The following is a 27,568-nucleotide window of genomic DNA, read 5'->3' as shown; positions in this document are numbered from 1 at the left end:
ACTTCAATTGGGGAAATGGCGGCATCTGTAATCCATCTAAGCGCATCTCGCGTACAAATCTGCATCTCTTCACTAACAGGTTTCAACGGTGGCAAAAACCGTTGCTGGACATACGACATATGCTGTTTAGCTTTTTTCAATAATTCTTCATGTAATTGATCAAGTTCTCGCTTATACACAAATATTCAGCCTACGTGTTCCCGTACTTTCGTCGCATTATCTGCAAATTCGAAAGAACAACCAAATCACCCCATATTTTCACAAAATAATTCACCATGCATTATAACAATACCTGCTGTTCACCAAGGCCTCTATGATCAGATATGGATCTTTGCACAGCCATTTCATTGTCATCATCAATATACGTTTCGGCCCATTCTTTCAGTTCTTCTTTCCTTCCTTTGCTAATCGTGCTACGAGTCTGTCTAATGCTTCCTTGCGCAGGCCCCATCTCTGTAGAACTGCCTGCTAAAGCGGCTAACTCATGCTCTGGCGGCGGTGGAGGAAATGATGTCACAGACACAAGGGGAGATGAACTGCTTACTGCTGGTGCAGATGGAATAACGGGAATGGGAGGTACATAAGGATGAGGTGCAACTGGGTCAGTACTTTGATGTTGATTTCTTCGCTCATTTAATATTTTGTTTATTAGTTCATCTGATGTATGCAAATCCTGCTCAGGATATAATTTCTGTACATCTAATTGGAAAGCCCTGTCCATGTTCCTAATGGCTTCTGTCTGCTGATGTTGGTCATGCTCTAGCACTTTCTCTACATTTGTTTTATGTCTGCGTGCATGTTTCTCCCTACTTCTCAAACGGAGATTAGCTTCCTTCCTCCAGTCTCTTACAATGGCGAACGCTCGCTGCGGGTTGGGCCTTTTTGCATAGCAATACTGATTCTAGGTGTTCTATACGTGCTAATTCAAAGCTCCCATTAGTAGGCCACTGAAGGTCTGATACACGTCTGGTCTGTCTATGCCAAATCGCATTAAACACTATTGCCCCTATACCGTACTTGATATACATTTCGTGTGCTGGCGACCCTTCGGGTGGCGCAACCTGGCCAGTTTCCAAAGATTGTCTACCGCAGTGAAAAAAACTCACTAGACAGGAAGACAATTACCCAGGCATGGTTAATTCTTACCCTTTTCTTACCCTGGGCGTTTGACCTTGCAAGAGCAACACTCAACCAATATCAGGACGTTTAAGAATTGGGGCACGACTCACCTGATCCACCAATTAGTCACTCAGGATGCAATTCGCCCATATACAGACGCAACTAAGAATCGTCGTGACTGCATGTCTGGCTCAATCTGCCTCGTTCCAGGACCCTAGCCTTGGTGCTCTCTGGGTGCTGCTTGTTGATCAGGAATCGGCTGTCTACAGATCTGCGGAGGAGTCTCTCATCACTTCTACAGGGACGCCCCGAACACCTTCCGATCCCGGCTCGACGGCTTCGCCCTCGACTTGTTTTTGCCTTCTTCAACTTCAACATATGCGATGGAGCATTAGTGGGAGGGTCCCTATTCAGGCGTCATATTTGCTAGGCCATAAAGACCGCATATGGAAACTAAGGCACAATAACCATATACTAAAACGACACGTCAGACACGAGGTTCATATTCCAAACAAGTCTGGTTTATCTCAAAGTATTCTCAGTCGGCCTACTGGGTCTCACTGCCCCACAACGTGTGTTCCCAAACACCGTGAGATGCGAGAGTGAACAACGCTCAAGCAGCAATATATATATTCATTAGACATAACCTTTTCTGAGGCAGTTCGACCCACCCACATACATGTCATACAGGCTAGGGTTCAGTGATTGACAATTATGACAATTATGACATGTTATGACAAGTCTTCATTCAGCCTAAACATAGGTATTTTAGCAAAGGCAGGAGAGACAGCTTTCTGTTATGAGGAACATGGAGCTCTGGCTCAGCAAGGATATCGTGCTCTTAGCAGGGAAACATTCCTTACTACGTTATCTGTGTGTTTCGGCTCATGAGCTAAGGGTCAGATAGTCCTGAAGCAGAAAATACCACTCTCCATGAAGGAGCACCGCTAGGAGAATATAATTCATGTGTCTTTTAAAACAGCACTTGCAAGACAAACCGGCACCTGGTCTGCTGTTTAGATGCGGCTTCTGCTCTACATCCAGGACTTAGTGAAAGAGGAAAACAATGTATTTCTGCACAGTTTGACATTCCTGTCTGTGTTAGTGTTTCAGCGTTCAAGCCATGGCCTCACACGGTGTGCAAGTCAAAAGCATAGAATACATTTTGCAAAGCGTTTTGACAGAAAAGAAAAAAGCAAATGGCCGACATTTCATAAAATGGACGCCCTTTGGTTACATTGACAAATCTTTGATTGCGATGTTTGTCACATGATGCGATTGGCTTCTGGCCAACATATTATACGTATCATTCGACTATAGGGTTACTTTTCTGTTCTAACAATTCCTCTCTCCTTTCCAAGCACCACTTTCCTGCATTTTATTTCCATTTTACTTTCTACATAACATTTGCTTCCATTTGGTCCTTGCGGCTATGATTGTTGTGCACAAATGTGCTGGCACATCCAAGAGCTCCTCCGGTTGTTGCTGCGTCATTGTGCGTGTTAAAAAGCATTGTGCCAGGTACCTCCGCTTTTTAAAATTATTATCCAGCAATGTACCTAAACTCCCAAAATTGTTTCCCTTCCTTCATCAGGTATCTCTCTATCTGTGTGAATGCTCTATGCACACTGTAGTGTGCCTTTCTGAAATATGTATCGGGTCTGCTTTGGTGATCAGTTCTTCAATGTGTACCATTACAACCATTTCTAATACTCGCTCTACTAATACTGCCAGTCTACAAAAACGCTCTGCTAAAATATACAATATTTAGCTTTAAACTGCTATATACAAATATAAAAATCTATTATCCAACAAATCTATACTAACCAAATATATGTCAAACATAAACTAACTGCTGTCTTCATTCTCTACTCCAAAATCACATGTCTCCCCAATCTATTTCTCACATGCAAACACTTTGTGTCCAAGATCACACCATTAATAAAAATAGATCCATTCTCTAGACTAAACCTTCTCCATAGTCATATTCTCTTTTATTTCCATAATATACATGTTATACCAGATATACCTACCACAGCTGCTATCTAATTTATTTAAAAAATCACCTACATATAAAAACATTAAAAATACAAACCTTGCCAAAACCCCACCTCTGCATCACTCCCATTTTCAAACTTCTCCGTCAAATTTTCCACATCACCTTTTCTACACTACAGCCAATCCCTCCATATAATTTCACTTTCCCTGTGTGCCTCCCAAATGAATCTCCCATGTATACCTTGTGCCCAGGATTACACAATAACAAAAAGAGATCCGTCATCCCTTAATCCACTCTCCCCATTGTTTTGCTCTTCTTGCATCTACATTAACAACCAATACCTATCAACTAAAAACAAAATGCATCTCTTTCACATTATATTTCAGCGTTACTCAATACATATATGCTACATTTAAAAAAATCTTCCTGTGTGCCAACATAGGTCTATGTGCATGTCTTCTCAACTACTCCTGCTCATAGTTAATGCAATGGGTCTGTGAACATGCTAGCTTTCTCTCATGTGTTATTTCAAAATACTCACAACAACCAAAAATTAAACAAACATCACGGTTTCATCAGCCACTATCCCTACTAACAAACGTTCACTTTTTCCACCATTAAAAATACAAACGCTTCTCATTATTCTTCCAAAGCCATCAACAGACATTCAATTGAAACTACACCAGCCCCACCAACCTCTCTAAGGCAATCACACATTACCAAACTCTCTCCAACGCAAGCTCATCTGCCCTCAAAATGTCTGAAGTAAAACGCTTCCTAAATACTTGTCAGGGCCCTTGTCCTTAGTCAAATGCCATCCTTTCCTCTTCATTGTGATGTAACACAATCCCAATATAATATTTAACACAAAGTTACCACACTGTGCTCCACAAATCACAAACTTAAACACATAACCTCAATATATATCCCCTCTTTCACACTTCTATTGGCACAAGCCATATATGCTAATAATTGTGCAACCCTTTGCCTTATAAAGGGACTGGCCTGACATGTTAATTACCGACACCTAAACAACCCCTCCTGCTTCTCGAGAGCCCTCTAGCAGGGTGGGCTGTTACTTTTTCCTTGCTCTCCAGTTTCACTGACCTCTGCCCCACTAACACACTGTATATTGATCACTCAAAACAATGCCCTGCGGGCTGCCCTAAACATCCCAAAGAGAGACCACATTTCCCCCGCCAGAAGAAAAGTGCATTGGCTCCCCATAAAAGAGAGAATCATTTTCAAAACACTCTCCATGGCTCACAAATGCCTGAGCAATTCTGCCCCGCAATACCTGGACCAGAAAATTGAAAGAGCCAACTCCAACAGACCTGTTAGAGCCATCTACACCCACCGCCTCTCCATACCCAAAACCAAAAGAGCGAAAGGAGGAGTGGCCAGCTTCCCAACGGTTGCAGTCAACTACTGGAAGTCACTCCCCTCCGAACTAAGGGTAGAAAGCTCCTACTGGACATTCCACAACACACTGAAAACCTGGTTGTTCACCTATCTGATTAACCCACTTAGGGTTATAGTCACTTGCTCGCCCATTAGAATGTCCCCCACTGTGATATTGTAATCGTTTGTAATGTTTTAAGTATGTATCATGTAACTAGTTTACACAACAGTGTCCTGGGGCCTCAGGGTTTGGGCGCTTTACAAATATAAAAATAAAATACAAATAAAGAAATACCATTTAGACCCTAAAGACTGCAATGTGTTTGGGAGTTAAACATCAATATGTGCATCTCTGAACAAAAAACTTCAAATCAAATACAAACAGGCACAAATAACTAGTTGTCCGCAGGAAGTGATAAGTAAGCTATAATGCTGTGTTGTGTTTCAAATGCTTCATTTCACGTCGGCCTGAGGAGTGCAGACATTCCACAAAAGTTCCCAAATATGCAAAATAAATCACTTTGTTAGCCTAATTAATATATTTACTTGTTTTCGTCTGGTTCAACATTCTTTTTAACCCTTGGCTAACACTATACAAATAGACTAAATTTACTCTCCTTATTTCATACTTATTAATTAAAATGGCCATAAATACTCAGTAAACCATAGTCCTGTCTCTTTTTCTACTGCTATTTTACCTCCTATATGTAGTGCCCCAAATGTGTGGTGAGCCAACAATAAACACCTATCCCCACTCCGCTGTCATCAACGTTCCACACTCTGCCTCAACCCCTTCTTTTTTCAGAAATGCAGTTTTTGTGTACTCTAATTTCCAGCCAACAAGCCGTAAACAAACACCCACTCCCTCCCGTTCGAGTGGTTTCTGCGAAAAGAACTAGCTGCCTGACAAATAACAGCTTGACAGGCAGCCCCCTCCCTTTCTACTTAAAAATATGGCACGGTCCATAGTTCAACACCCCTTTTATTAAAAAACAAAAATGTAAATCACTCTAACACAACAATTGTTAAATACCTCATTAGTTGTCTTTTTTTCTGTTAACTTAAACATCATATATAACAAACAAACACTATCTATTTTAACCATGTATTCCACAAATTGTTTCCATATTCCAGTCAATCCATCCCCCCCTTTCGTGTTCACCAACACTGTTCTATCAGGCTTGCGTGGTTCCTCCCCCACCCTGTTCAATTTTATCCACAAATTTAGAACAAAAATGCCAATTGTAATTACTTCACTTGTACAAGACTCCTTTACAGAAAAACGATACAAATCAACCAAAAACTTTTTACTTCAACACACCCTACCTTATCACTTCATACACAACCCCAAACAAAAAACTAGCCAACCACACAAACTACTCCCATACCCACACACAACATTACAACCACCAAATACCCTTTTCAGACGCACCAAAGCGCCAAAAAACACACAAATAACAGTGCACAATACAAAACCACATAACACAACACAATATATACATTCCATACTCACCCACAAACAAGTCTAACTGCTACCCTATCAACACAAACAAAAAACCTCTCTAATGTCCCATGTTATACCACAACAAAACATTGGTCCCAAACATCATCAGGACAAATCACAATACAGCTGTTTCCCCATTATATGTGGGGGAATTAATCTCTGCCCCTTAAAGAAGTTTACCACATGGTCTTCCTCAACCCTTCTCAAGAGTATTCCATCTCTTTTAATCTCTTATTTAAACTTGAAACAATAAACAACTCCCTCCCACAAAACTACAGTTTCACAACCAAAACCTAACCTCAAACAACAAATCTTACATTGTCGTGTTCTGCCTGCACGGTGCATACATACATAATTTATAAAGCGGACTCCCCTTGTCAAAATGCCTGCATCCCACTCTGTGTCATGGAAGGGCCATGAGACCAGGAGCTCTTTGATAAATCAGGCAGTCCAAGAAGACTGACCAAACATCCTCTGCTGCCAAATATAAAGAGGTACTACTTTAAATAAATTCTCCAAAAAAGGGTAAATAAATACTCTACAGAAGAGTACACATCATGCAAGAAATATTTAGCTTTATTGACCCCAACCACAGCTGGGAGACAACAATTTAGACAGTCATGCAAACTGAACTGGTTAAAAGGTTCTCAACTCTGCCCATACCAGGCTACAATATTTATACAACCAGACACACATTAACATAATCCACGTTAGTTACATTTTGTGGGAGGTCAAATGAAATGATTGGTAGAGCACCATCAGGCTCCTATAATGCACCATAGATTGGGACACCTCTATTGGACACAATGTTTCCTGAAACAAAACCCAGAACACCCTTTTATGATGTCATAATATTAAAATAGTCCACTCCTGAATCATATCACTAAGCTGGCCAGCAGAAAAACGCTTTGCTTTGATTGGCTGGCACAGTCCAACATACAAATAGATACACAACTAAGAATTAATTCGACCCTGTGTTTTGTTTGAAGATAACACAAGCTCACAGCCATGTCCAGTGCCAGTGCCATGGTCAACATCATATCCCAGCTCACTGACTGGTTTCCTTCATCTTGCTTCACCTGCACCTTTCATCTTCCCAGCTCCCGCCTTGCATTGTACCCATTCTAGTTAGAAAAAACACCATGCCCCATAGTTGGTGAATTTGTATTTTCTGCTCTTTAATTCTCAATTGCTATTGTATTCTTGTATTCATTGCCAGATCCCTTGCACCTGGCGTCTGGTTGAAGCCCTCCTCCCCTGAGAAACCTCTCCCTCGTACTTCCATTGGCAGCTTAACTAGTGCTTCTTCACGTGTCATCAGAAATTTAATTTTACTAAGAGCTGTGGTCTTAAAAATATAATAACTTCTATCAAATATGCCTTAGGCCTGCTGAAAGATGGGCGCACTGCAGTTCATTAATACAAAACACTAATCCGTATTATACTTCTATTTTACTCCTACCATTACCTCTAGCTAAAAGCCCTAATTATGCTTCACATATACGTATACAAATAAACAATAAACCAAACCCTATGTGCATAGGTGCTGTTAAAATGGATTTCTGAACTCTGACCTGGTGGGCAGAGGTTCAGGAGGCCAGCTAGTTTCTTGGAACAGGGTAACCTTCTGGACAAGCCAGAACAATCAAGGTAGCTTGGTGGCAGTCAAGACTAGGTCTCAGAAGGGGTGAGGGTGACTGAAAGACCTCAATGATCACACACAGTAAAGGACACTTACAAATCACTCCTAGTCAGGTGTAGTTATATTAAAAAGACAAATACATTTATTCAAAGCCTTTGAACATAAACACATAATAATAATCACAGTAATACTAATAAACCAACATAATCCTATCAAAATACATATATACAAGACCAAGGGGCCTAAAGGGTTAAATGCATGAAATGGGTCCACAACCTAAAAAAGGAAGAAAGCAGGTAGTGCAAACATTCTTTAGGCAGTTCGGCATCAATCACAGTCCTCACTGAAAGGCAGTCCAGTCCCTAAAATGAGGGGAGCCTATTGCTCAAATGTACTTGCAATGTTGGCGTACGCAGTAGTGCAGATGGGCGAAAACGGGGTCTCTTCAAGGGTCTGTAGCAGCTCAGGAAGGTGGGTGAGGTGATGCAGAATTAGTTCCCAATATTCGAGGAGGGTCTCCCCAACAGGGCAGAGCGGGTTCAAGTTGCAACTCTTGCCAATCTATGATCCTCTGGATCATTTCACCCTTTGTGCCTTGAGCAGGTAAACCCCTCTCAGCACACATCTTTCTTAATGTTTCTGATCTAGAAGCATTCAAGGTTATAAAGGTACTTGTTTCCATTATATTAGATAGGTCAATGGCTTTTACAGATATCACTACTAAGTCACTATGTGTCCTAGGTAGGGATAATCTGAAATGCCTTCACTAGTGTGCAACACTGGATACCTTTGATCTCTGACCTGGTGGGCAGAGGTTCAGGAGGACAGCCTACTTTCTTTGAACAGGGTAACCATCTGCACAAGCCAGACCAATCAAAGTAGCTTGGCGGCGGTCAAGCCTACGTTTAAGGAGGGGTGAGGGTGACTGAAAGACCTCAATGATCACACAGAGCAAAAGACACTTACAAATCACTCCTAGTTAGGTGTAGTTATATTAAAAATACAAATACATTTATTCAAGGCCTTTGAACATCAACACATAATAATCACAGTAATACTAATAAACCAACACAATCCTATCAAAATACATATATACAAAACAAAGGAGCCTAAAGGGTTAAATGCATGAAATTGGTCCTCAACCTAAAAAGGGAAGGAAGCAGGTAGTGCAAAGAGTCGTTAGGCAGTTCAGCATCAATCACAGTCCTAACTGTAAGGCAGTCCAGTCCCTAAAATGAGGGGAGCCTATTGCTCAAAGGTACTTGCAATGCTGGCGCACGCGGTAGTGCAGATAGGCGAAAACGGGGTCTCTTCAGAGGTCTGTAGCAGCTCAGGAAGGTGGGTGAGGTGATGCAGGATTAGTTCCCACTATTTAAGGAGGGCCTTCCCAACAGGGCAGAGCAGGTTCCAAGAGCCAGGAATAATTTGATAGCACAGGCTATCTGGGAAAAGGAGAGTGGCCCTCAGGGGACACCCGTGCATAAAAATGGATGGATGTGCTAGGGGCCACTCGTAAGGGTTGCTAGTACTCACTTCCCCTAGACGCACTACGGACCAAACTTCGGCAGTCAAGTCCACTTCGGTTGCAGGTTCAAATGTGGCAATTCTGCACCTCTGCGGCTTTCAGCGAAGATACAGCATTGATTCTCAAACGGGACAGTGGCGATTTCTCCGCTCCTGGTGGATGGATCATGCCAGTTTCCCTGTAGCAGGCTTCAGGGGCTAGAGGGGCACAGCAGCAGCACACCTGCGAAGTTCGTCACCACGGCTGGGCGACACAGTAACCGCCTGTACTCAGGTTTAGGCTCTCTATCTTTACTCCAGAACAGGGAATACAAAGTATACAAAATCCGGTGTGAGAGTGCCATGAACACAGAACTTGCGATGTATCAAGTTTCAAGGGGCTCCTCCAAATGGTGGCGGTGTCAGAGCAAAGGTTCTGCGTAAACTAGTCAGCCCACTGGTTGGCCCAGGGACGCTTCCGAGAAGGCTTACTTGCAGGGATTGATGAAGGTGCCGAGAATAGTTGATCCCACTATTCCAATGGGTCGAAGCATCCTCGCAGATCTTCTAGTTCGATCAGATGCAGAGGGGTCCAGCGGGACGACAGCGGGCTCAGGGTGGCAAACCTTCCAGCGGGTCACCAACAGTTGCTCGACTCAGCTTCTTAGTTTCAGGATACTTGGATCATATCCTTTGTTCAGTGAGAACTCCAGAGATCGACATGGTATGGCTGTTTGGGGCCCTCTCTCATCCAAAGTCTCCTTTGTGCCAAAACGAAGAGGACCCAATGGGAGATCTGCTCACATACAGGCACACCATACATGGACCAATCACGGACCACGGTGGTCCCAGGCATTGACAGCACACCAGACTCTCTGGCACCCAGGATGTGTATTGGAACCAGACAGTCCAGCCCACATCCTGGAAGCGCACACACAAGGCATGTAGAAGCCAGCGAAAGCTTGGCGTTTCGCGGGAGAATGCATGCCCAAATAAGGACTGACCCGGGTCCACTCGACCTGGGGAAGGTGAAGGGGAAAGATGGCCAAAGGACAGGACAAATAACCTTGTGGCATGGCCATTTTGGAGCCAGGTCACCTTTCTGTGCCAAATGCGGATTGCATGGCAAGAGAGGGTTACAAATATATGAAAAGATAAGCTGCCACCAGCCCTGTCCGAGGCACATCCGCACTTCTCCTAAATAATCCTTCAAGGGTATCTAGGGCCATTGGAAATGACTAAGAGACCCAAGTGCATGGTACTGTAAGGTACATTGTGCACTTGCAACATGTTGCAGAAAAGTTGCAACACTGACAAGGACTAAGGGAAACAAGGTCTCCCAGTACTGACTGTCTTTAAGGGCATGTCAGTTTCCCCATAACAAAGGAAGCGAAAAGCCCAGTGGAGTGCAGCAGAAGGCTGGGCTCCACTGGTAAAGAGACTATGGTGTTTAAACAAAGCAAAAGGTTGGAGGTGTCACAACTGGAGGGAAAGCTTCACATAAATGGGAATCTTTCCTAACACTCACCCCTCCCAGACCAAGGACAGGGGAATTAATCCATCCCTGGATGAGTCTCATGTTCAGGTCGATTAAACATTCTGGACAACCCATCAGCATTGCTATGTTGGACACCTGGCCTATGCTCAATAGTGAAGTCAAAGCCTTGCAGATTTATGGACCACCTGAGCAACTCTGGATTCTCTTCCTTCATGTTCATTAGCCACTTTAAGGGCTTATGGTCAGTTTGCACAGTGAAGTGGGTCCCATAGAGGCAAGGTCTCAGCTTCCTTAGGGCCCACACTGCAGATAAACATTTTTTCTCTACTGTGGACCATCTGAGCACTCTGTCCTTAAACTGGAGACTAATGAAGCCAATAGGGTGTTTCTTACCCTTCTCATCTACTTGTGATAGTACAGCTCCTATCCCAGTGTCAGAGGCATCGGTCTGCACAATAAACGGTCTATAGTAATCAGGGGCTCTGAGACAAGGGGCCTTGCACAAGGAGTCTCTTAAGCCATTAAAGGCCTTCCCATACTCTCCAGACCAAGTTACCTTCTTGGGTTTCTTAGGAGTTGTGAGAGCAGTCAGAGGGGCAGCTATGGTGCCATAGTCTGCCATGAAATTCCTGTAGTACCCAGTGAGTCCTAAAAAGGCTCTCAATTGGGTCTGTGTAGTGGGGGTATGCCAGTCCTGTACTGCTTGTACTTTACAGGGTAGAGGCTGTATCCTCCCTCCACCTACTTCATGTCTAAGGTAGACCACTGAGCCTTGTCCAATCTGGCATTTACTGGCCTTTATGGTCAAGTGGGCCTTGTGAAGAGCCTTAAGACAAAAAATGAAACCACCTCATCAAATCTGACGCTCTCAGTTAGCTCCAATGGGAGCAGAAAAAGGGTTAAAAAAATATTTGTTTCCAATGTTTCTCTTCACTTTCATTTTCTTTATGAATAGTATACTATTTCCTTTGTTTATTTCCCGTTTCCAATCAACTGTTCCTTTCAAAACAAAGTCAAGTAGAAATCATCAAAAGTGCAGGGAATGTTTAATGCACATTCATGTCACATTGTTACTTAAAGTGGCGAGTGTTGAGACAGATCTAGGATGGTGTAAACACACCGAAATGCATTAGCTTATTTGCACTGGATTTACCATGGTATTAGATCTCTGTCTCAATACTCGCCACTTTAAGTAACAATGTGACAGGAATGTGCATTAAACATTTCCTGCACTTTTGATGATTTCTACTTGACTTTGATTTAAAGGAATAGTTCATTGGAAACAGGAAATAAAGGAAATAGTATACTATTGATAAAGAAAATGAAAGTGAAGAGAAACTTTGGAAACAAATATTTAATGAACCCCTTTCCTGCTCCCATTGGAGCTAACAGAGCGTCAGATTTGATGAGGCGTTTTTTTACCTCATTTTCTGTCTTTTGAGTTTTTATGGTCCTTGTATCACGGGATCATTCTTTTTCTGACAGCTCCAGGCTAAAACAAGAACTGAAAAGTACTAATAACCAAAATAACCCAATCGATTGAGAAAATTTGAGCTTTAGACGTGGTGCCCACCCCTTCTTTACCCTTTACACCTTATGAAGAGCCTGCAACACAATCCTGAGGTGTTTCACATGATCCTCCCAGCACTGAAAACGGCTATATTATCCATATGCAAGATAGAATTCATCCAACCCATTAAGGACATGATTCACAAGCCTCTGGAAAGTGGCAGGTGCATTCTTCAACCCAAAAGGCATTACCTTGAATTGGTAAAGACCTTCTGGCGTTGAGAAAGCAGTCTTCTCATTGGCATGTTCTGCAAGAGCTATTTGCCAGTAGCCTGCAGTAAGGTCAAGTGTGCTGAGGTATTTGGAGGCACACAAAGTATCCACCAGCTCATCTGTTCTGGGCAAGAGGTGTGCATCTGTCTTGGTGACAGCATTCAGAGCCCTGTAATCCACACAGAACCTCAACTCAGAGGTACCTGCTTCTCGAACCAAAACCACTGGGCTGGACCAAGCACTACTGGAGGGTTCAATCGCCCCCAAGATCTAACTTTTTTTTTACCTCTGTCTTAATGTAAGACCTTACTTTGTCTGACATCCCGTATCCCCTACTTTTGCTAGGTACACTATCTCCTGTGTTAATGTCATGTTTGCACCAAGGTGTCAAACCAGGAGCTCGTGAAAACAAGGGGAAAAACTGCCTCAGCGAAATTTTCACCTCAGCTTGTTGATCAGAAGTCAGGTGAGGGGCCACTTTGACACACTCAATGGAGCTGTCCGAGGGACTGCCATGGAACAGGTCAGGGAGAGGTTCCGACTCCTCCTCAACATCTGAAGCCAGTAGCAGTGCAGCTATTTCAACTCTCGGGATTAAAGCCTTCAGTCCATTCACATTGAACACTTTTGGAGCTTGATCAGCCCTTCCAAGGTGCACTAAATAGTTGACCTCACCCAGTGACTCCACCACGGTGTAAGGGCCTGACCATTTGTTCTGTAAAGCTCTATGCCTTATGGGATTCATGATCAGGACTTTCTGACCTGGTGTGAAATTGATGAGGGCAGCCTTCTGGTCATACCAGTGTTTCACCAGGGCTTGTCCTGCCTTCAATTTCTCACTAGCCAGACCCATCAGGAGTACCATCCTCTTTCTGAGTTCTAGCACATAGGCTACTACATTGGTAGTTACAGGAGGAGAGGGCATCTCCCATCCTTTCTTGACTATGGCTAAGGGTCCCCTGCCACAGGGTGACCAAACAGATGTTCAAAGGGGCTGAAGGCCAATACCCTCATGAGGTACTTCCCTGTAGGCAAACAGTAAGCATGGTAGTAAGAGATCCCCAGTTCTCCTTTGGGATTCTTCCAGAGCCCCAATCATGATTTTTAAGGTTATGTTAAACCTTTCCACTAGACCATTGGTTTGTGGGTGGTATGCGGATGAAAACTTGTAGGTGACAACACATTCCTTCCACATGGCCTGCATATACTTTGACATAAAGTTGCTGCCTCTGTCAGACACAAGTTCTTTAGGAAAGCCACCACTAGTAAATATGCCAAGTAAAGCTTTTGCAACTGACCTGGCAGTCACAGTCTTCAATGGGATGGCCTTAGGATACCTGGTGGCATGCTCGACCAGCACCAGGATAGACCTATTGCCTGAGGATGTTTGGGGGTCAAGCAGATCAACAATGGCGGTCCCTACCATTTCAAATGGTACCTCCACCACTGGGAGTGGTACCAATGGAGCTTGGATTGTTGTGCAACTTTTTCCAGATAACTGGCATGTGGTGGCACAACTCCTGCAATGACTTTGTACTTGCACCCCCATCTTGGGCCAGTAGAAATGCATGGATAACCTTTGCTTGGTTCTCTTGATGCCAAGGTGACCAGCAAGGGGCACTTCATGTTCCAACTGCAAAAGGAAAGGGTATTACAGCAAGGGGAACCACCAACCTCCTATGGTCTCCTTCTGTATACTCTTTGGGCTCACTGTAGAGGAGTCCACCACCTTCCACTAGAAAACTTTGTAGTTCAGGATGGTCATTAGGATCAAAGATTTCAGGTAACACCTCTTCCTCATCAGGTTCAGGTGTTTGACCAACTCCACCTCAGTGGTAGGTGAGTTTGGGGGAATATTTTCTTTCCCTGTTTTGTATTTCTTGACTCCTTTAGCCTTGGGTTTCCGCTTTGGCTTGCCATTGGTCATGGCCAGTGCAGCCCTTGTTGGTGACCTTGTGCAGGGTCTCTCCGGTGTGTCTCCCACAAGCACTAAAGCTCTGAGATCATTCCCCAGCATGACATCTGGGACATCTCTCTGAATGCTCACTGGAATCCTGACCACTGTACCATTGATAGTAAGATTTACAGGCATAACTGGGAACTTGAGAGGTGGGCCATCAGCCAACTTAGTGGGGAACGGAGGAGCTCTGCTGACTTCCTCTGGGTCTACCAAGGTAGAATCCACTACAGTTCTGCTGCACCCACTATCTCTAAGTATCTACTCAATTGATCAGCACACTGTCTTTAATATAGTGCTTGGTATTATCAGGAATCCTAACATTAGCCTCTGAGACTTTAGGCTCCCAGGAACCCAGGGAAACGAAAACTACCTCAGAATCTATCCCACTGGTGAAGGAGACTGAGGAGAAGGATGCCCCTGTAATCTCTTCTTTCTCATAGGAGGAGAAGGCCAGATTAGCATAGTGGACCCCCAAGGTTTTGACCTTACATCTGGGGTCCCCCTTCACATGGTCACTTGCTCCACTAGCCTAAGTGACCTGCCTGCCGCAGACCATTTGCACTAGCCTAAAGTGATCCTGCTCACTGTATACTACTTGTACTAGCCTAAGTGACCCTGCCTCCTGCAGACCATTTGTATTAGCCTAAAGTGACTGTATATCACTTATACTAGCCTATAGTGACCTTGCATACTGTATACCACTTGTACTAGCCTAAGTGACCGTGCCTGCTGCAGACGATTTGCACTAGCCTAAAGTGACCCTGCCTACTGCATACCTCTTGTACTAGCCTAAGCGACCCTGCCTACTGTAGACCCCTTGCATTAGCCTAAAGTGACTGGCCAACTATATACCTTGTACTAGCCTAAAAGTGACTCTGCACAGTGTATACTACCTGTACCAGCCTTAGTGAACCAGTCTACTATACACTACCTGACCTTATCCATTATCTACCTCTGAACTAGCAAAAGTGTACCTGCCTAAAAGTGACCTGCCTACTGTATACTGTCTATATGGACCTCCTTCTCAGGGTCACTCTAGCTATGGCAACCCTCCTTCCAACCCTCATCATACTCCCACCACAGGACATCCTCCCCCCTATGGAAGCACAACCTATGCCACACTCTCAACACACCACTGGAAAGGCCACAGATCCTAACAATCGGAGAACAATCTCCCCTCCTAACACCCACCTAAGTCCTGCTGAATGGATCCACTGCTTTGCTTCTCCACCTACCCCTTGGACTCCCTGTCCAGTGAAAGCCAGGAACCATAGACTCTGTTCTAGGATCCCCCAACGTAGGTCACCTCACTGGAGAGATCTCCATCCTTGCCCACCTAAACTCCCTATCACCAGCCCTACTCCCCAACTACCAACCTTGCCTAATGCACCTGAAACTCCCAGCATAGCTAAACAACCTAAACAACCTACCATTGGGGGAGCGCTCATTAATGCCTGTTCTCTGGTCGCCCATGCGCTAGACATCGAAGACCTAATCACTAGTAATGACCTCCACTTCCTCGCCATCACTGAGACTTGGCTGCATCAAGCAGCAGGTCCAGCTTTGTCTCTAGCTATCCTGGATGGCTATTCAATAATAAGGAAAGATAGAGAGAACAGCAAAGCAGGCCGAGTAGCTTTTATTGCTAAAACGTCCCTAGGCCTCAGAGCCTTCGCGGCTGCCAGCCCCCTCTCAACAGAACTACTATCAGTCAGGATCCCTCTATCACCGTCCCTAACTATCCTTATGCACCTTATCTACCGCCCCCCCCAGGTCACATGTCCTTCGAGGCAGATATCTCGGACCTCCTGACCAACAACACCAAACCAGGATCTCAAATAATCCTACTTGGCGACTTTAACTTAGGACTCCTTGATCCAAATGACCTCAATGCCGCCTCCCTGGAAAATTCTATTTCCCAGCTCGGCTTCAACCACTGCATCAAGACCCCAACGCACAATAAAGGAAGAACTTTGGATTGGTTGGCAGACCTCAACTGCACCACTACATCCTCCAAAATTAACCCACTGCTTGGTCTGACCATCATTTCATCTCCTTTACTATTCAGGGGCAATGTAACTAAAACACCCAGCCAACTCATTGCCCCAAGTCCTCGCCAGAAACAATCGAAACCTCACACTCCAAAACTTACGTCCTCTGCTTCAGAACATCCTAGATCCTTCTAACTACAAGGACTTGGACGCAAACAAGCTAATCGACCTTTACAACAATACAAATGAGGCGGCTGTGAATAGCATCACCCCTATCAAACTCTCCAATGCAAAACCAATAGCCCACCTGAACAAATGGTTTACCCCCGGACTAAAAATCCCCCGGAACACCAAAAGAGCAGCAGAATCAACCTGAAGGGGGGCACCTAACCCCACCAACAAGGCACTATTCACCTCAGCTCCCTCCTCTTACAAAACCGCTATCCTCAAAGCAAAAAAAGGAAACTTATGATAACCGTATTCTCAATGCCAACTCCAAAACCAAAGAGCTCTTCAATATCCTCAGAGAGCTTGAGACCCCAGCACCACCATCGAACACTTGTGTGAAAGATGCTGCATGGTGCACTAATATTCAGAAAGCCCTTGCAGACAAAATAGCTATGCTCCAACTCAAAATTGAGCACAAAAAAAGAAGCAGCTGAGCCAGGAACACCAAACCCACCCCACGCTGCCCCTGAGCAGTCCGGACTGCCCACCCTTTTCCTTCTCATCGGTCTCGGTCAACGAAGTGGAAAAGATTATAAAAAGCCTTAAACCTTCCAGAAGTCAAGGTGATCTCTGCACAGAGGCAGTCATCCAGGAAGGCGCCAAGGACTTGGCCCCATTAATTTCGGCACTAATAAATACATTTATTTGTTTAGCGCACTACAGCCCACGGGCATCGAGGCGCTGAGGACATGTAGAATGAGAAGGCTTACTTAAGGGTTACAGTGAAGCCGCCCAGGAAAGACATTCATAGATACGGTACATGATTACATAGATAGATACTTGGTCACACAGAGCGTGACTGCAGGTACAGGCCAGTTACACAAACAGGCTGGTTTTAATGGCTTTGCGAAAGGAAGCATGGGAGTCAATTTGCCTGATGTGGGGTGGAAGGGTGTTCCAAGTGGTGGCAGCCACGGTAGGGAAGCTGGAACCACGAGCACGCACTCTGCATGTTCTGGGTACGATTAACGTGTTGGAATATGCAGATCTAGAAGGCCTGGAAGCAGCGGGTTTGGATAACCTGTGGGCAAAGCAAGGGGGGTCTAGGTCATGGATGCACTTGTGGGTCAGAGCAAGAGTTTTGAAGATTATTCTTTCTTTAACGGAGAGCCAGTGGATGTGTCTTCTGAGTCCTGAGATGTGGTCCCTGCGAGATACGCCTGTGGCTGCCCTGAGGGCGTTGTTTTGGACTAACTGAAGTTTAGCAAGATTTTTGCTGGAGGTCCCTATAAGAAGGGCATTGCAATAGTCCAATCTTGATCCTATTATTGCTCTGGCGATGGTGAGGCAATTTTGTTGGGACAAGAATGGTTTTACTGCATTAGGAAGTTTGGAGTGATAGGCTGAGGTTGATGCAATAGCATTAACCTGCCTGGTCATGGTAAGGTTGGGATCAAGGTAGACACCAAGGGTCTTAACTGCTGGAGAGACAGTGATGGGGATGTTGTCAAGGATGAATGAGCTTTATTGCTTGTCCAGCTTGCCCAGGGTGGAAGGGGATCGGAACAGCAGAATTTCGGTTTTCTCACTGTTGAGACATACCCAGTTTTCCGCCATCAAGGATTGGATCGTCGAGTAGATGGTGTTGAGGGTGTTCAGGCAGACAGGTAATCGCCCGAGAGGGGGATGAGCACCTGGGTGTCATCAGCCTAGTTTGTGTATGAGAATACATCCTTTGAGTCTAATACGGTATCTAACAACCTTAAGGAGGCATGGCTCATGCCTCTCCTAAAAAAAAACGAACCTAGACCCTAACATCCCCACAAACTATCACCATCGTTCCTTACGTCTTAAAGATTCTAGACCGAGTAGCCTACCTTCAAATCCAGAAACAGTTGGAGGACTACAACCTACTAGGCCTTAGACAATCGGGCTTTAGACCAAGACATGCAACGGAAATGGGCCTCTTGGACCTCAAAATCCAAATGGATGAGGCCAATGACAATGGGAAGCTTGCCCTGCTCCTGCTCTTAGACTTATCGGCAGCTTTTGATCTTGTTGATCATCAGATCCTCACTGATCATCTATCAACAGCAGCTGCCTTCTCGAGAAACGCTTCCTCCTGGATACAATCTTTCCAGTCCAACCGCACCACTAGGGTCTATGCTCCCTCCGCCGCAGCAGACCCCATTCCCATTCACTGTGGCATACCACAAGGCTCATGCGTCTCGCCAACGCTCTACATCTTTACCAAGCTCCTTTTCGACTGTCTTGACAACCTGGGTGTCACATATACGAATTACGCCGACGACACACAGGTTCTCATCACGCTCTCAGGTTGCTATGAAGAGGGTGCTAGATGGATTAACTAAATATACTTGGAAATCCAGGCATGGATGGCAGACCATCGCCTTTGTCTTAACGACGAAAAAACTGAGCTTTTGATCATCGGCTCCCAAACGCGCATCAACAAACTTGATGCCCGCTATGCCTTGATCAACTTTGATGGTAACCAGATCAAGGTGGCCAAAGAAATTAAAACATTGGGAGTATACGTAGACTCCACTTTATCCCCCAAAAGGCAAGTGAATGCCACGCACTCTGCCACGGCCTACACTAACAAGCTTATCAACACTTATAAAGCATTCGTATCGCCTAGCAGTTGCATCACCCTAGCCAGGGCCCTAGTGCTCTCTAAGATTGACTACTGCAACACCCTATACTTAGGCACTTCGGAAAGGAACCTCAACAAACTCCAAGTCCTTCAAAATAACGTCCTGAGATTAGCACTTAGCATAGCGAGAACCACACATCACCAGCTTCAGACAGGATGTCCACTGGCTACCTATACGGGACAGAATTGTCCCCCTGCACATTCATCATCACCCACAAGTGCTTCTCAAACTTTGCCCCCAAATACCTGGCGGACAAAGTCAACAAACGCATTCCATCTAGACCAACTAGAGCCTTGGACACACACTGCCTGGCCGTGCCTAGATTCCTCGTAAAAAAAAGGGGTGGGGAGCAAGCTTCCCAGTACTAGCTGGCAAACAGTGGAATGCCTTACCCCTTAGCATCAGAACAGAACTTGCTTTTGGACCTTTAGAAATAAAGTAAAGGGCTGGCTCTATGATAAGAAGTCAGTGTGATCTGCCCCTAGCATCCTGGTAATGCAACTCTGACCCTACAAATCCTTCATTCGACCCATTGTAACCATGGTCAACTTGCACTTACTTTCTCCACTTTTCTGCATGTCTGAACTGTATGTAACTTTCTTTTTTACAACCTTGTTAAGTCTCCATTAGCTTTTTATTGTCTAAACTGTTACAGTTTGTTACAGTTTATAACTGTATGTAAGCAACTTAGTATAAGCCATGGGCGCCCAGTTACCTGAGGGTTCGGTGCGCAGTACAAATAAAGAAACTAAACTAAACACAAGATTCACTGGGTCTTGGGACATAGGGAGGCTTACTGTAATCCAAGTTCTGTTTTGGAGGATAACCTCCACTACCCTGTGTTCTCTCTTGTGACTTACCCTTACATTTCCTTTTGTGGCTCTTTTGGGGTGGAAAATGTATCAGACCCACCACCCTCTTTATCTTTGGACTTTTTACTTTTTCCCCTCCTCCTGCTTACCAGGATGAGTCTTGTCCTTATGGGACACTCTATGTGACACCCACACATCCGTTGCCATGGCCAGCTTCTTAGAATCTAACTCCTTTGAATCTGCCAAATGCTGCTTAAACTCAGGGGAACAAGATGCAAAAATATGTTTAAGCATGACAAGACATATCATACCCTCAAAGGTGGAGACCTGATAGCCTTCAACCCAGCAAGTTAGGTTTATTAAAGAATCAGTCACATATGACACTCAAGTACTACCTTCCTTCTTTTTGTACTCTGAATCTTTTTATGTATTGGGCAGGAGTCTACCCAAACTTCAAAATGAGAGTTCGCTTCAACATTGCAAAATCTACTCTTTCAACTTTTGTCATCTCCATAATAGCACTGCAGCCAGAATGGGGTAGTCTGCTGAGCAACCATGTAATCTTATCAGCATTTACAACTTATTGAACCTCATATGCATACTCAAATGCATTCGGCCAGTCCATAATGTCATTCTTCTCATCATTCACACTGAGCAGATCTTTAGGAAACCTTGGATAAGAGGAGGACCCAGACCCATGTCCAGATCCCTTGGACCCATTTGAAACTTGAAGCTCGGCCAGTTCCAACTGGTGATCTCGGTCCTTTTTTTCTGCCTGTTCTATCTTCAGCTTAGCCATGTGGAATTCAAGCTCCTTCTGCCCAAACAGCAGTTCTTGCTTCTTGAAGTCTAACAGGGCCTCAGCATCAGAACTGGCAGAGGAAACCTGGGACAACACATCATCTTCATGAGCACCATGGATGAGGGCAGTGACAAGACTGTCATTCCCGTCGGTGGTAGCAGCCCCACCTCCTTCTGCACTCTCATCTGTGGTGATGACATCAAGTTGCAACTCTTGCCAATCAATGATCCTCTGGATCATTTCACCCTTTGTGCCTTGAGCAGGTAAACCCCTCTCGACACACATCTTTCTCAATGTTTCTGATCTAGAAGCATTCAAGGTTATAAAGGTACTTGATTCCATTATATTAGATAGGTCTATGGCTTTTACAGATATCACTACTAAGTCACTATGTGTCCTAGGTAGGGGTAATCTGAAATGCCTTAACTAGTGTGCAACACTGGATACCTTCAGTCCTATCCCACCGCTGTACACCAATTTGTTAAGATGGATTTCTGAACTCTGACCTGGTGGGCAGAGGTTCAGGAGGCCAGCCTAGTTTCTTGGAACAGGGTAACCTTCTGGACAAGCCAAAACAATTAAGGTAGCTTGGCGGCGGTCAAGCCTAGGTCTCAGGAGGGGTGAGGGTGACAAAGACCTCAATGAGCACACACACTTACAAATCACTCCTAGTCAGGTATAGTTATAATAAAAATACAAATACATTTATTTAAGACCTTTGAACATCAACACATAATAATAATCACAGTAATACTAATAAACCAACACAATCCCATCAAAATACATATATACAAGACCAAGGTGCCTAAAGAGTTAAATGCACGAAATGGGTCCACAACCTAAAAAGGGAAGGAAGCAGGTGATGCAAAGAGTCTTTAGGCAGTTCGGCATCAATCACAGTTCAGGGGAGCCTATTACTCAAATGTACTTGCAATGTTGGCGCATGCAGTAGTGCAGATGGACGAAAACTGGGTCTCATCAGGGGTCTGTAGCAGTTCAGGAAGTTGGGTGAGGTGATGCAGAATTAGTTCCCACTATTCAAGGAGGGCCTCCCCAACAGGGCAGAGCAGGTTCCAAGAGTCTGGAATAATTTGATAGCTCAGGCTATCTGGGAAAAGGAGAGTGGCCATCAGGGGACACTCGTGCGTAAAAATTGGAGAGTGGCGCTAGGGGCCACCGGTAAGGGTTGCTAGTACTCACCGCCCCTAGGCGCACTCTGGACCAAATTTTGGCAGTCGAGTCCACTTCGGTTTCAGGTTCAAATCCAGCACTTCTGCGGATCTGCGGCTTTCAGTGACAGAGATACATTGTTGATTCCCAAACAGGACAGTGGCGATTTCTCCGCTCTTGGTGGATGGATCAGGCCAGTTTCACTGTAGCAGGCTTCAGGGGCAAGAGGGGCACAGCGGCAGCGCACCTGCGAGGTTCGTCACCACGGCTAGGTGACACAGTAACCGCCTGTTCTCTGGTTTGGGGTGTCTCTCTTTACTCCAGACCTGGGAATGCCAAGTCTACAGAATTCGGTATGAGAGCGCGGGGAACACAGACCTTGCGATGTACCAAGTTTCTTTGTGCCAAACCTTCCAGCAGGTCACCAGTGGTTCCTCGACTCGGCTTCTTAGTTTCAGGATAATTGGATCCTATCCTTTGTTCAGTGAGAACTCCAGAGATCGACATGGTATGGCTGTTTGGGGCCCTCTCTCATCCAAAGTCCCCTTCACGCCAAAACGAAGAGGACCCAATGGGAGATCTGCTCACGTACAGGTACATCATATGTGGACTAATCATGGACCACGGCGGTCCCAGACATTCACAGCACACCAGGCTCTATGGCACCCAGGATGTGTATTGGAACCAGACAGTCCAGCCCACATCCTGGAAGCGCACTCACAAGGCATGCAGAAACCCGAGAAAGCTTGGCATTTCGCAGGAGAATGCTTGCCCAAATAAGGACTGACCCAGGTCGACTCGACCTGGGGAACGGAGAAGGGGCAAGATGGCCAAAGGACAGGACAAAACCTTGTGGCATGACCATTTTGGAGCCAGGCCACCTTTCTGTGCCAAACGTGGTTTAACGCAGTTTGTATGGCAAGAGAGGGTTACAAATATATGAAAAGATAAGCTGCCACTAGCCCTGTCAGAGGAACTTCTGCACTTCTCCTAAAACATCCTTCGAGAGTATCTAGGGCCTTTGGAAATGACTAAGAGAGCCAGGTGCACGGTACTGTAAGGGACATTGTGCACTTGCAACATCTTGAAGAAAAGTTGCAACACTGACAAAGACTAAGGGAAACAAGGTCTCCCAGTACGGACTGTCTTTAAGGGCATGTCAGTTTCCCCATAACAAGGTGAGCGAAAAGCCCAGTGTGTGCAGCAGAAGGCTGGGCTCCACTGGTAAAGTCAGACAATGGTGTTTAAAAAAAGAAAAAAGTTGGGGGGGGATCACACAACTAGAGGGAAAACTTCACATAAATGGTAATCTTTCCTAACAGGTGCCAGAAATCCCTGCACACATAATATGCTCTAAAAAAGAAAACACAAGCACGTATACTATTATTATTGCTACATGTGTGATTATTCTTCAAAATCACTGTGCTCTCACACCCCTATTTATGGGACAACATCTTCATTGTGCGTTTTCGCACATATATTTCTTTGCTCAGCACCCTACTCTCTGGCGTGTGGCTTTTGGCATTACTGTACAGGCCCACAAGAACACTGGATTTGCATCTCTTCACTGTGGCAGTTTGAGTGTTTAGAACGGCCCCAGGAAAACCTTCTCTCTGCTCAGGGTGAGACTTCATTTGTTCTCATAGATTGAGAAACCTAAGATGTGTAACAGGTGTATGGTCTGCCAGGTGTGCACTAGGCACTCTTGTGCATCCCTTCTTGTTATGAGCCAGTCATCTAGATCGGGGTATGCTGGAGTGGCCTCACGACATAGGTGTGCAGAGACCATTGCAAGCAACTTGGTGAATATATGAAGTGCCAATGCAATTCCAAATGGAAGTTCCTTGAATTGGTAGTGGTTAAGTATGTTGAATCTGAGGTATTTTCTGTGACTTTCGAACATTGAAATATGAAAGTATGCATCTTTCAAATCGTGTTTTCATACAATGTCCCTTTTTTAGTTGGGGTATGACTTCCTGCAGAGTTGCCAACCTAAAGTTTTGATGTTTGACACATTTGTTTACTGGCCTTAAATCTAACACTTTTCTCATAGTTAATCTGTTTCGGTACCAGAAAATAAACAGAGTATATTCCTGTGTTTACCCGATTCGTTGGTACTTCCTCTATTGCCCCCTTTCGTAAGAGTTCTTGTATTTCCTCCAGCAGAACCTGTAGGTGTTCAGTGGTGATGCTTCTTTTTTGGGGTTGATGGTCGCATGGTTTTCTTAGTCGCTTGATGCATTCCCTCTTTACTGTACTTAGGACCCACTTGTCTGATGTTATCCCCTCTCATGTGTGGGTGTAAGCTGATATGGGACCTCCTGCTGGGGTTGCATGGGAGGGGACTGTTACTGGGCAGTCATTTATTGGCAGGGGCTATGCCTCTAGAGGCTTTTCCACTGTCACCTGCTCTACCCTGCAGGGATGCGGCATGGGCGCGTAACCTCCTCTTCCCTGAGTGTGGTGGTTCTGGAAGGTAGGGCTACCCTGGTGTGCGTGTTGTTGGCCTGGTGTGGTGTAGGACTGCATCCAAAAGGGGAGTCTGCCTCCAAAATGTCCCCTCTGTGGGAAGGATCTCCCAGAAATCTGGTTTAGGCTTTTTAGGGTGTCATGTTCTTTTCTAGCCTTTTCTAGAGCTTTGTCTATGGCTGTACTGAACAGGCAGTAATCCTCGGTTTGTGTCTCGAGTTTGAACCCGGAGCACATAAACCAAGCATATCTTATTAAAATTGTTGCCCCAGTAATGATTCTACCTGCTGTCTCTGCAACATACAGTATGTTTCTAATTATTGCATTTGAGGTATTTTTCCCCGGCATTATTTTTAACATTGCTGATCTGGTGGGTTCTGCTATTTGATTACTGCGTTGCTCTATTTCATCCCACTGATCTCTATCACACCTCACCATGAGTACTGTCGCGTTAGCAATTCTGTGAGGGAGGTGTTGCTATTCTCTTTTTCTGAAAGCATATACTTTTGTACTTTCTTTTTCTGGTGGGAATTCACTTGTAGATAGAGGTTCCCGACCCCTCCCTCTTCCTAGTGGTAGCTGCTGCTAGGGAATTAACTTTGTGCTGGCCCCTTATGTAAAGGGGGTCAATAGGTCCTGAGCTGTATTTTTTCTCTAGGCTTAATGGGTCTTGACTGTATTGGGTTGACAAAATATGATGTCATTCTCTTTACTACGCTTTTTAACAAAGGGATAGATGTGAGCAGACTTTCTCTACTTGAGGAGAAGTCAGTCTCTTCCAGTGGTTCCTCTATTTGTATAATAAACCTTGATGCTGCTCTCTTTAATAGATCAACATACAAGACTTGGCCCTGCCGAAGGGAGGACGAGATAGGAGGTTCTGTCATCTCCAGGGATGGGAGGGTGTAATCATTGAGATCAATTTTTATGTTACGATCCTCCGCTTCAGTAATCTCATCGGAGTACATCTCTTCTTCCTCATCCTGTATATCCTCTATTGGTACCCCCTTTCTCTAAGCTGGTAACTTTTTGCAACAATCCATGAAGGATTACTTCTTACCAAAGAGATTGGAGACTCTATCATCTGACCATGGTGTTCCCAGTGGTTGGTTTTGTGTGTGGGGTCTAAATCCTCCTCTGATTACGATATTCCTGAGGTATCCTTCTTCCTGTCCACAGAGGTGTGTGATTTTTATTTTTAGTTATGGTCTGTTTTGTGTTTTCTTTAACACAATGCCCTTTGGAGTATGTGTTTCTCTGATTGACCGTCGAAAACTCAGACTCATGTGTGTGTCGCCAGCTTGTCCGGTTGACAGCTTTGATTTAGGCAGTATTCCTGTTTCGGACGTCTTTGTTTTCGGCATAGAATTGGAGACGTGGGACGAATGTGTGTGTTTAGTTGGTCTGGTCTTTGGGACTTGGGATCCTGTGTAGCCTTATGGATGCCTGGGGTTGTCTCCACAGCACAACCTGACGTCAGTGCTATGGAGCTGGCTGCGAGGATACAATCGATGTTTCCTCTATATCTTGCTCTTCTACATCGCTTCCGCCTCGAGGTCTTCTGCGATAGTGGGTGATTCGCCCAACTTCTTATTATCCACCTGCATAGCATAAGCTACCACCTTTTTGTACAACACACTTTTAATGTTTTTGATTTAAAGAGTTTACAGGCCTTACACCGAGTTATCGTGGTCCCTTGGAAGACATGCTGCATGTCCTTCCAAGGGAACTTAGTATTGCACTATGGGCAAAATTTGGGCAACAGTTAAAAGGAGTATTCTACATAGGGATGGCTGGGAATGGGTGAGCAAAGTATTATGGCTGTATGTAAAACTGCAATGGGGGTTAAAGGCATTCTCTAAGTTTTCAATAAGTTTGAGAAATTGTATCCCTCCCTACTGCATCGCCTTTTCAACATTTCGAGGCATTTGTCCATTGCGCCGTCTATCTCGTCTCTTTGCTCAGATGTGGATTTCAGAGAGCTTAGGCCTTGATTAGGTCCCAGTCATTCAAGAACAGAGACTCTGAGTTTAGCATCCAACCTCGGTGGTGGAAAAAAACAACAATCTGAGGATGTTGATGCGTGAAGGACCATGGGTACCTGACACATAGAGTAGGGATTCACAAGCTCTAGAAATTATGTTTACTGGGGAAGGCTTTATGAATATGAAAATATCCTCATATGTAATGTTAGAAAGCCTAATTAAAAAAAAAACAAATTGGAAACCAAAAGCATGGAACATTTTAAACGTCCTATTACAGAGGACAAGAGCGGCATATGGCCATTAGCAATGCCCATTATGTCTCCTGCTATCATGTTGGGAAGAAAGTGAGCTCTCTTGGGCCCAGGCAGAACATGTCACAGTGGAAAATTAAACGAGCCCTACTCCCAATCACCTTTCTAACAGAGTGCCTTAAGGCCAAAGGGGCAGTGGTATTAAAAAAAAACAAATAATAGAAGCAATTGTTCTTGAGGGCCAACACAAAGAGGGACCCGGAAAGGGTACAGCCAAGCCAAACATGCAGAAGATAAAACACTCTACAGATTAGGAAGATGCATGTCAGAGAACAGCGCAGTGTACCCCCAGCATCATTTGAGGCATGTCTGTTGAGTATGCCTACGAGGAAAAGGAGTGAAGATTTCCCCCAAAGGAAAACTAACAACTTGTGAGAAAGCACACATTGTTCAATAAAATTAATGCAAGACACATCTGGGCTGATCCAGCACAGAAAAGGACCCCAGTATGGAAACTAGCGATTCCTTAAAGGAGAGTTCCGGGACTTTTTTTTTTATTGTCCCTACGGTTCGGCCATGTGTTTTTAAGCATAACTCGGTAGATCGTGGAAAACTTTCCTATGGACCTTACCCGACTTTTCGTCCATTAACGCACTCAAAATCAGCCGCCATTTTATGATAATCCTATCACTTGCCGCATCGCCCTGGCTCACCTGCTTTTGCGGCACTAAATCAAATCCCCCGCCCCTGAAACAGACTTGATCAAAACATTCATATTCCCCGCCTCTATCCGTGACGTGACTGAGCTGCGTAGGCAAACGCGCCCAGGCGTCTTCT

Source organism: Ambystoma mexicanum, chromosome 7q, assembly GCF_040938575.1.
Source record: "Ambystoma mexicanum isolate Mex_15411 chromosome 7q, UKY_AmexF1_1, whole genome shotgun sequence".
Classification (NCBI taxonomy): domain Eukaryota; kingdom Metazoa; phylum Chordata; class Amphibia; order Caudata; family Ambystomatidae; genus Ambystoma; species Ambystoma mexicanum.
The sequence above is the reverse complement of the archived record's forward strand: the minus strand, read 5'-3'. Positions refer to the sequence as shown.